Below are 6,162 nucleotides of genomic sequence, written 5' to 3'. Positions count from 1 at the left end.
CACTTATTATAAACAACCGTCGAGAATACGAACAATATAAGTCACAAAGTATTTATCAAACTGTATAAAATATCATATAATAATAAACGTTTGCAATAGAAAAACCATCTTATTTAGAAGACTGATATTATACGTTTTCGAAACCGTCTTATTAAGATTTAAACGAAATGACTTACATGGCACGTAATTCTTCAATTTATATTTATTTTTGAGATACCACATCATAATAATTTGAAAGAGAAATACACATATACACATATATGTAATAACATTATAATTAATATAATATAGACAAGTATCATTCAATATCTCATAAACAAGCAATTATCAAATAACTTATACATAAGTGTACTCTAAATCCAAACTAAAATACTAATTGAAAATTTTGGTCATCAACTGTTTGTGCTAACGTTGAGCCTAACTAAGTATATATATGAATTCAAGTCTTCACACTTGTGCGGCCACCAAAATTTGAATTCCATTTCATCTTTCCCTATACAACAAATAGGAAAAGGCAATAATTAGTAGTTAGACACATTTGAACACCTCACATTGTGACATATCACAAAGGTCATATCGATGTGTAGGAAGGATGGAATAATGCTGGATTTTGCATGTGTCAAAAATAAAATATAATTCAAATGTTAACTGAAATCTATTGTCAGATGGAAAAAATCATGTGTCAAAAATAAAATATAATTCAAATAAAATAACTACTGCTATCTTCAGTGCTAGGACTTCTCCTAGACTGAAAACTATAAATGACAAATGTTAACTGAAATCTATTGTCAGATGGAAAAAATCATACCAGCAATGCAATCTGAAGCCCATGTTAACCTAGACCGTTGTTTTCCATGTCATTAGTTGTGCCAAGGCATTGACTTCAACCTAAGCTGTTAAAGGTATTTTAAATGTCAGGAATTGACATGATCATAGAAGATCCATTTTCACCAGCGGATTCCGAACGAGTCTAGATTTGAAGGAAATGAATGCAATCATATATTCATATAGTGTAACCCATATAACTCAGATATTGTGAGTTGTCCCTAAGTAGGTACTGAAAATCCAGTATTTCAGCAATACATGAGATTCCTAAAAACTAATAATTTATGCTTGAGGGCCATTTCACCTCTTTCTGCTTAAGGAAATAGAGCAAAATGTGACCCCCATATAGCTTAGAGATCGTTCTATTGTTCCCAAAATGCTTAAGTAAATAAGGGTCCTATAACGCTTCATGGTATATGATGCACACACTACAGTCTGATTGTAGACAGGTTCATCACACAGTTCAATTACGTAGAAGCTGCTAATTTGCCTAAATAAAGTTATCAATAGTTTCAGCAGGTGAGATGAGTTATGAGAAGCTTACGTTGTTGAAATAAAGTTATAGATAGCTTCACCATGTAAGTAGGGAAGAAATGTAAATGTACAATGTGTAGAAAGAAACAGTTAAATATGATCGGATTGTTTACCTTCTCATTGGCGTAAGATGACTTGCCCACCTAACACATGGATAATGTATAGCACCTTCCAGCTTTCCAAGACAATGTTTATAAAAATATGGATCACCGTACTTAAAGATGAGGAGAATGCAGAGTATCCTTTTTAATATGAATTGAGCTTTGTGAAACAGGTCATCAAGTGACAGGAAATAGAAGGAGAGCACTATGACTACATATGCCCTGAAAAACAATGTACAAACATCAATTTCCTTCGTAGGATTTTAATGGCTTTGAAGAGTGAAAATATTGTAATGACTATGCTCGTGTTTTTTCTTAATGGTCTAAATTGGATCAATAGTGATTTGAGGGAATACTAACCAAGCTGATGTAGGTGACATTCTTTTTTAAAAAAAATAAAGTAATAATAAAGAAACCGTAGAACCTCACATGTTTTATCTGAATCTGTGGGTATCTGAAGCGTCACTGCAGTCCTAAAGATGTCCTTCAAATGTAGCACAAATAGTTATTTAGAAAGGTAATGATAATTAGCTACTATATAAAATTCAATTTCTTTGAGTAAAACAGACTTTTTAAAAAAAGTAATAAGGAAATTGTAGAACCTCACCTGTTTCATCTGAATCTATGGCTATCTGAACCGTCACTGTGGTCCTAAAGATGTCATTCAAATGTAGCCAAATAGTTATTTAAAAGACAATATCAAATATGCAAATTCATATGCATATAATGCATTAAGGATATCGAAATAGAATCAATAACGTAAACATTCCAACTGTTTTAGGTCTCGCCAAGGCAAGGTACACCATTAAGGGATGAACAAATAGACATTTTCAGAACTGAAAGTTGATTTAGGCATATATCAATTAAGCTAATTCGGTTTTATGCAAAATATATTTGTATATTATTATTAGCAAGATGTCGGAGATATTTATGTGCTACATTTTTACTATAATATACATTGTAAATAATATACAATGTATATTATTTAACCAATCCAGATTTGTATATACAAATATATTTTGCATAAATATATTTATGCACAAATATACAATGGGTAACATAATAATATTATTATATTTGCAAAGGAATAGCAAATATATTTTGCACATAATAATATACAGATATTTATGAATTAGCACATAATAATATACAAATATATTTTGCATAAATCCTCTGAAAATCTGGATTGGTTACCAATATGAATAAGAGTTTTGCTATTCCTATCAGATGTGAGGAGCATGCGGTTCAAGAGGGCTGCAATGTGCTGAGGTGCAATTTGGCCTCATTTCCTTGCTCTTACTTGGGGCTGCCAATCTCAGACAGGAAGCTGAAGCGAAATGATCTTAAGCTATGGATAGATAAAATTGCAGACAGACTCCCTAACTGGAAGGCTCGTTTATTGAACCTGGCCGGGAGGACAACATTGGTGCGGTTTGTCTTATCAGCCATCCCAATTTATCTCCTTATTGCCATTAAAATTCCCAAATGGGTTATTAAATCAATTGACAAGATTCGAAGAGGGTTTCTTTGGAAAGGGCGAAAGGAAGTGAATGGTGGAAGTTGTATTGTTCCTTGGGAAAGTGTGACAAGGCCACTAAGTTTAGGGGGTCTTGGTGTTCCTAATTTGCAATTGATGAGTTGGGCACTGCAGGCTAAGTGGCTCTGGCTTGAGAAGACTGATCCAACTCGACCGTGGCTTGGTTTGAGTATCCCTGTGCAGCAGCAAGTTAGGCAATTTTTTAATGCTTCGGTGATCTCTGTTGTTGGGAAGGGGACCAATACTTTCTTCTGGTCAGACAGATGGCTGAATGGGCAGAGGATACAGGATTTTGCTCCTGAAGTGGTTAATATGGTGAGCAGCAGGCCATTTAGTTCGAGAACTGTTGCTCAGGCGTTGCATAATTGGCAGTGGGTTCGCGATATCACGAATCCTTTATCTTTGATTGGCCTACATCAGTATTTGCAGCTGTGGGATGCTTTAAGTGGAGTGGTGCTTAATCAGGAGGAAGACAGACATGTGTGGGTGCACTCGAGCTCTGGTGTTTTCTCTTCCAAATCTTGTTATTCGGCATTGTTTATGGGAGCTATTGCTTTCCAGCCATGGAAATGGGTATGGAAGTCGTGGGCACCCCCCAAATGCAAATTTTTTGTTTGGCTGGCGATAAGGAATAAATGTTGGACTGCGGATAGACTTCAGAGGAAAGGATTACCTCACCCGGTGGTCTGTCCACTATGTGATCAAGAGCAGGAAACTATCTTGCACCTCTTGTGCTCTTGCAGTTTCGCTAGACAATTTTGGCATGTGATATTTTCAGCTTTGAGGATGGGACATCTTACGCCTACTAGGGAGGCGGGCTCTTTTGTGGATTGGTGGGGCAAGGTGCATAGGAGGGTCCCCAGACATATCAGAAAAGGTTTCCATAGTCTCATTATCCTGAGGGCCTGGTGTTTATGGCTGCATCGCAATAAGGCGGTATTTGATGGTGTCAACCCGTCATTAAGCACCATTCAGAGGCTTTTGTGGAGTGCTGGTGTATGGCTGGTGCGAAGCAGCTCGAGAGTCTTGGGCTTCTGGCTGCTTTTGCTAGGGGGGCTAGGGCTTTTCCTAGTGCATGAGGCTGCACTGTTTTATTTTCTATTTATTTTTGCCTGTTATGGCATTGTACTTTGGTCCATTTCGGACCTTTCTCTCTTTCAATATAATGATACGCAGTTCTCCTGCGTGTTCGAGAAAAAAAATGTATATAATGCACTAAAGATACTAAAACAGGATTGACAATCCAAACCTAAATGAACTCTAAAACAGGCATTCCACCTCTGTAGCTAGTGACAAGGCACCAATTAGAAAGAAAATATTTTCCCCTTTTTTAGTGTGTGAAGGACAGTAGTTCTCGCATGTATGATTGCATTGGCACATATTGTTGCACTGTGACAAACGCTATTCCTCATTTCCACTACTTGTTTTATTACCTTCAGAATTAAAAGATTAGACCTGTAAATAATGGGCTCATATATCCCAATTCCCTTGAGGTATTCGTTTTTGCTCAGAAACTACATGATACAAAAATGTTGGTTCAACAAGCATGCTAGATACAACAATTGCAAAGAATGGATATACCTTAATGGCGTCAGAAGGCCAAACCAAAACCAATGACACAAACCACATTATGGTCATGGTCTCATGGAGCAGTATCGGGGTGTTCGTCATAGATGAAAAACCAAATGCTGGTAATCTGATCTGCCGGAAGTAGCAAGAGTTAGTAGAGGCTGGGAATATCTCTAACTTGCCAAGCTTGTTGCCAGCACTCTTCACAGCTTCTTCAAGGAGCGACCACCATGGGTTTATGCTGTCTGGGGCTATGATGGCTGGCTTCCCAAAGTTATCCAGGACGAGACATCTTCTGTTTAAAGTGCAGAACAGATGACAAGAAGATGTATGGTTGAAAGCTCTATGAAATTCACACGACCAAGATCATGCATATGGGCAATAAAGTATTGTGGTTACTTGCAGAGAAAGTAGAGCTGAACGATTGTGTTCGACATCAAAAACTGAAAATGCAATGTGTTCTTATCTACTTTCTTGCTGGCGCGTGAAATGGATGATGGGTCGGGGCATCTCGCGAGATGCCAGCAACGGACTCCAACGCGAACCGTTGCTGGAAGTCCATCACCGTCGTGGCGAAGTACTTCCTAGTTGAGTTGCTATCCGCCACCGCCGTCACGTGGTCCACCAGAGCGACGAAGATCGCCCATACCGGCAGCGTTGAACGTCGCTGGAGCAGGAGGTAGAGGCGAGCTGTGAGTCGGGGAAGGCGACGGGTAGGTGAAGCCGTTGGAGCAGGAGACGGCGGCGCTCCTCGATGGAGGTGGGCTCAGAGATCCAGACATAGTACGCGGAGGTGGTGGCGCGCTGCTACGGTAGAGGTGGGCGGAGAGGATAGATAGACTGGGGATGCGATGGGAGGAGGAAGGGAGAGAAAGGTGGAACCGCGGGAGGTCACCTGGAGCGTAGCGGTGGCGGCCATAGGCACGGTCGCGCGGGGTGTAGCGCAGCGGCGGCCAGATGTAGAAGCCTAGAAGGGAGAGAAGATGGCCGGTTAGTTCGGAAGCATCGCGTCACTAGAGCTGAAACGACAGACTCGTGCCCGTGCGATGTCCATCGAATGGCTGTGGAAGAAAGCTGTGACGTGGACGCATGAGCTGCGAGCTTTGCTCCACGAAGATGAGAGATTCTAACTATTTTGATCTATTTTTTTAGAAAATAAGACATCCTCGGTATATTTTTATGAAGTTATTCTATGGCGAATTTATATGTAGCATTTTTCATAAACGAAAGGAATAACTTCATAAATATATTTTGACACTTTAATTAATTTTAATTAATATTAAATGTTTATATATTGCAACGACGTATAGTTCTCGGTTCTGCTTGGTGATGCAAGTTCTTTTAAGAGTTTGAGTTATAGCGACAAAAGCTCATTACACTCTAATAATATATGACAACGTGTCAAACAAAAAAGGCTATATGAAAATATGACCTGCCCTTGATGGTGAGTCACGCGAGCTAATATGGATAATAGTTTTTTAAATACATCATATATCTATGAGATGTGCGCGCTGTCATGCAATATCATTGTAATTATTATGTTGAGAAGTTTATAACGAATTATTCATATGATGATTCCTATATCATCATAGAAAA

General features: G+C 38.8%; 1 long non-coding RNA gene across 1 annotated transcript; it reads right to left on the bottom strand.

Moving 5' to 3' along the window:
• Window positions 1-254: 254 nt before the first annotated feature.
• Window positions 255-5,504, bottom strand: LOC103646926 (uncharacterized). The gene is made up of 6 exons (XR_562545.3): window positions 4,579-5,504; window positions 2,068-2,111; window positions 1,890-1,944; window positions 1,473-1,682; window positions 809-893; window positions 255-493 (listed from the first exon to the last, which is right to left on the bottom strand). It is a non-coding gene; the product is annotated as an uncharacterized lncRNA (long non-coding RNA).
• Window positions 5,505-6,162: the final 658 nt, after the last annotated feature.

Source organism: Zea mays, chromosome 2 (assembly GCF_902167145.1).
Source record: "Zea mays cultivar B73 chromosome 2, Zm-B73-REFERENCE-NAM-5.0, whole genome shotgun sequence".
Classification (NCBI taxonomy): Eukaryota; Viridiplantae; Streptophyta; class Magnoliopsida; order Poales; family Poaceae; genus Zea; species Zea mays.
The sequence above is the reverse complement of the archived record's forward strand: the minus strand, read 5'-3'. Positions and strand labels throughout refer to the sequence as shown.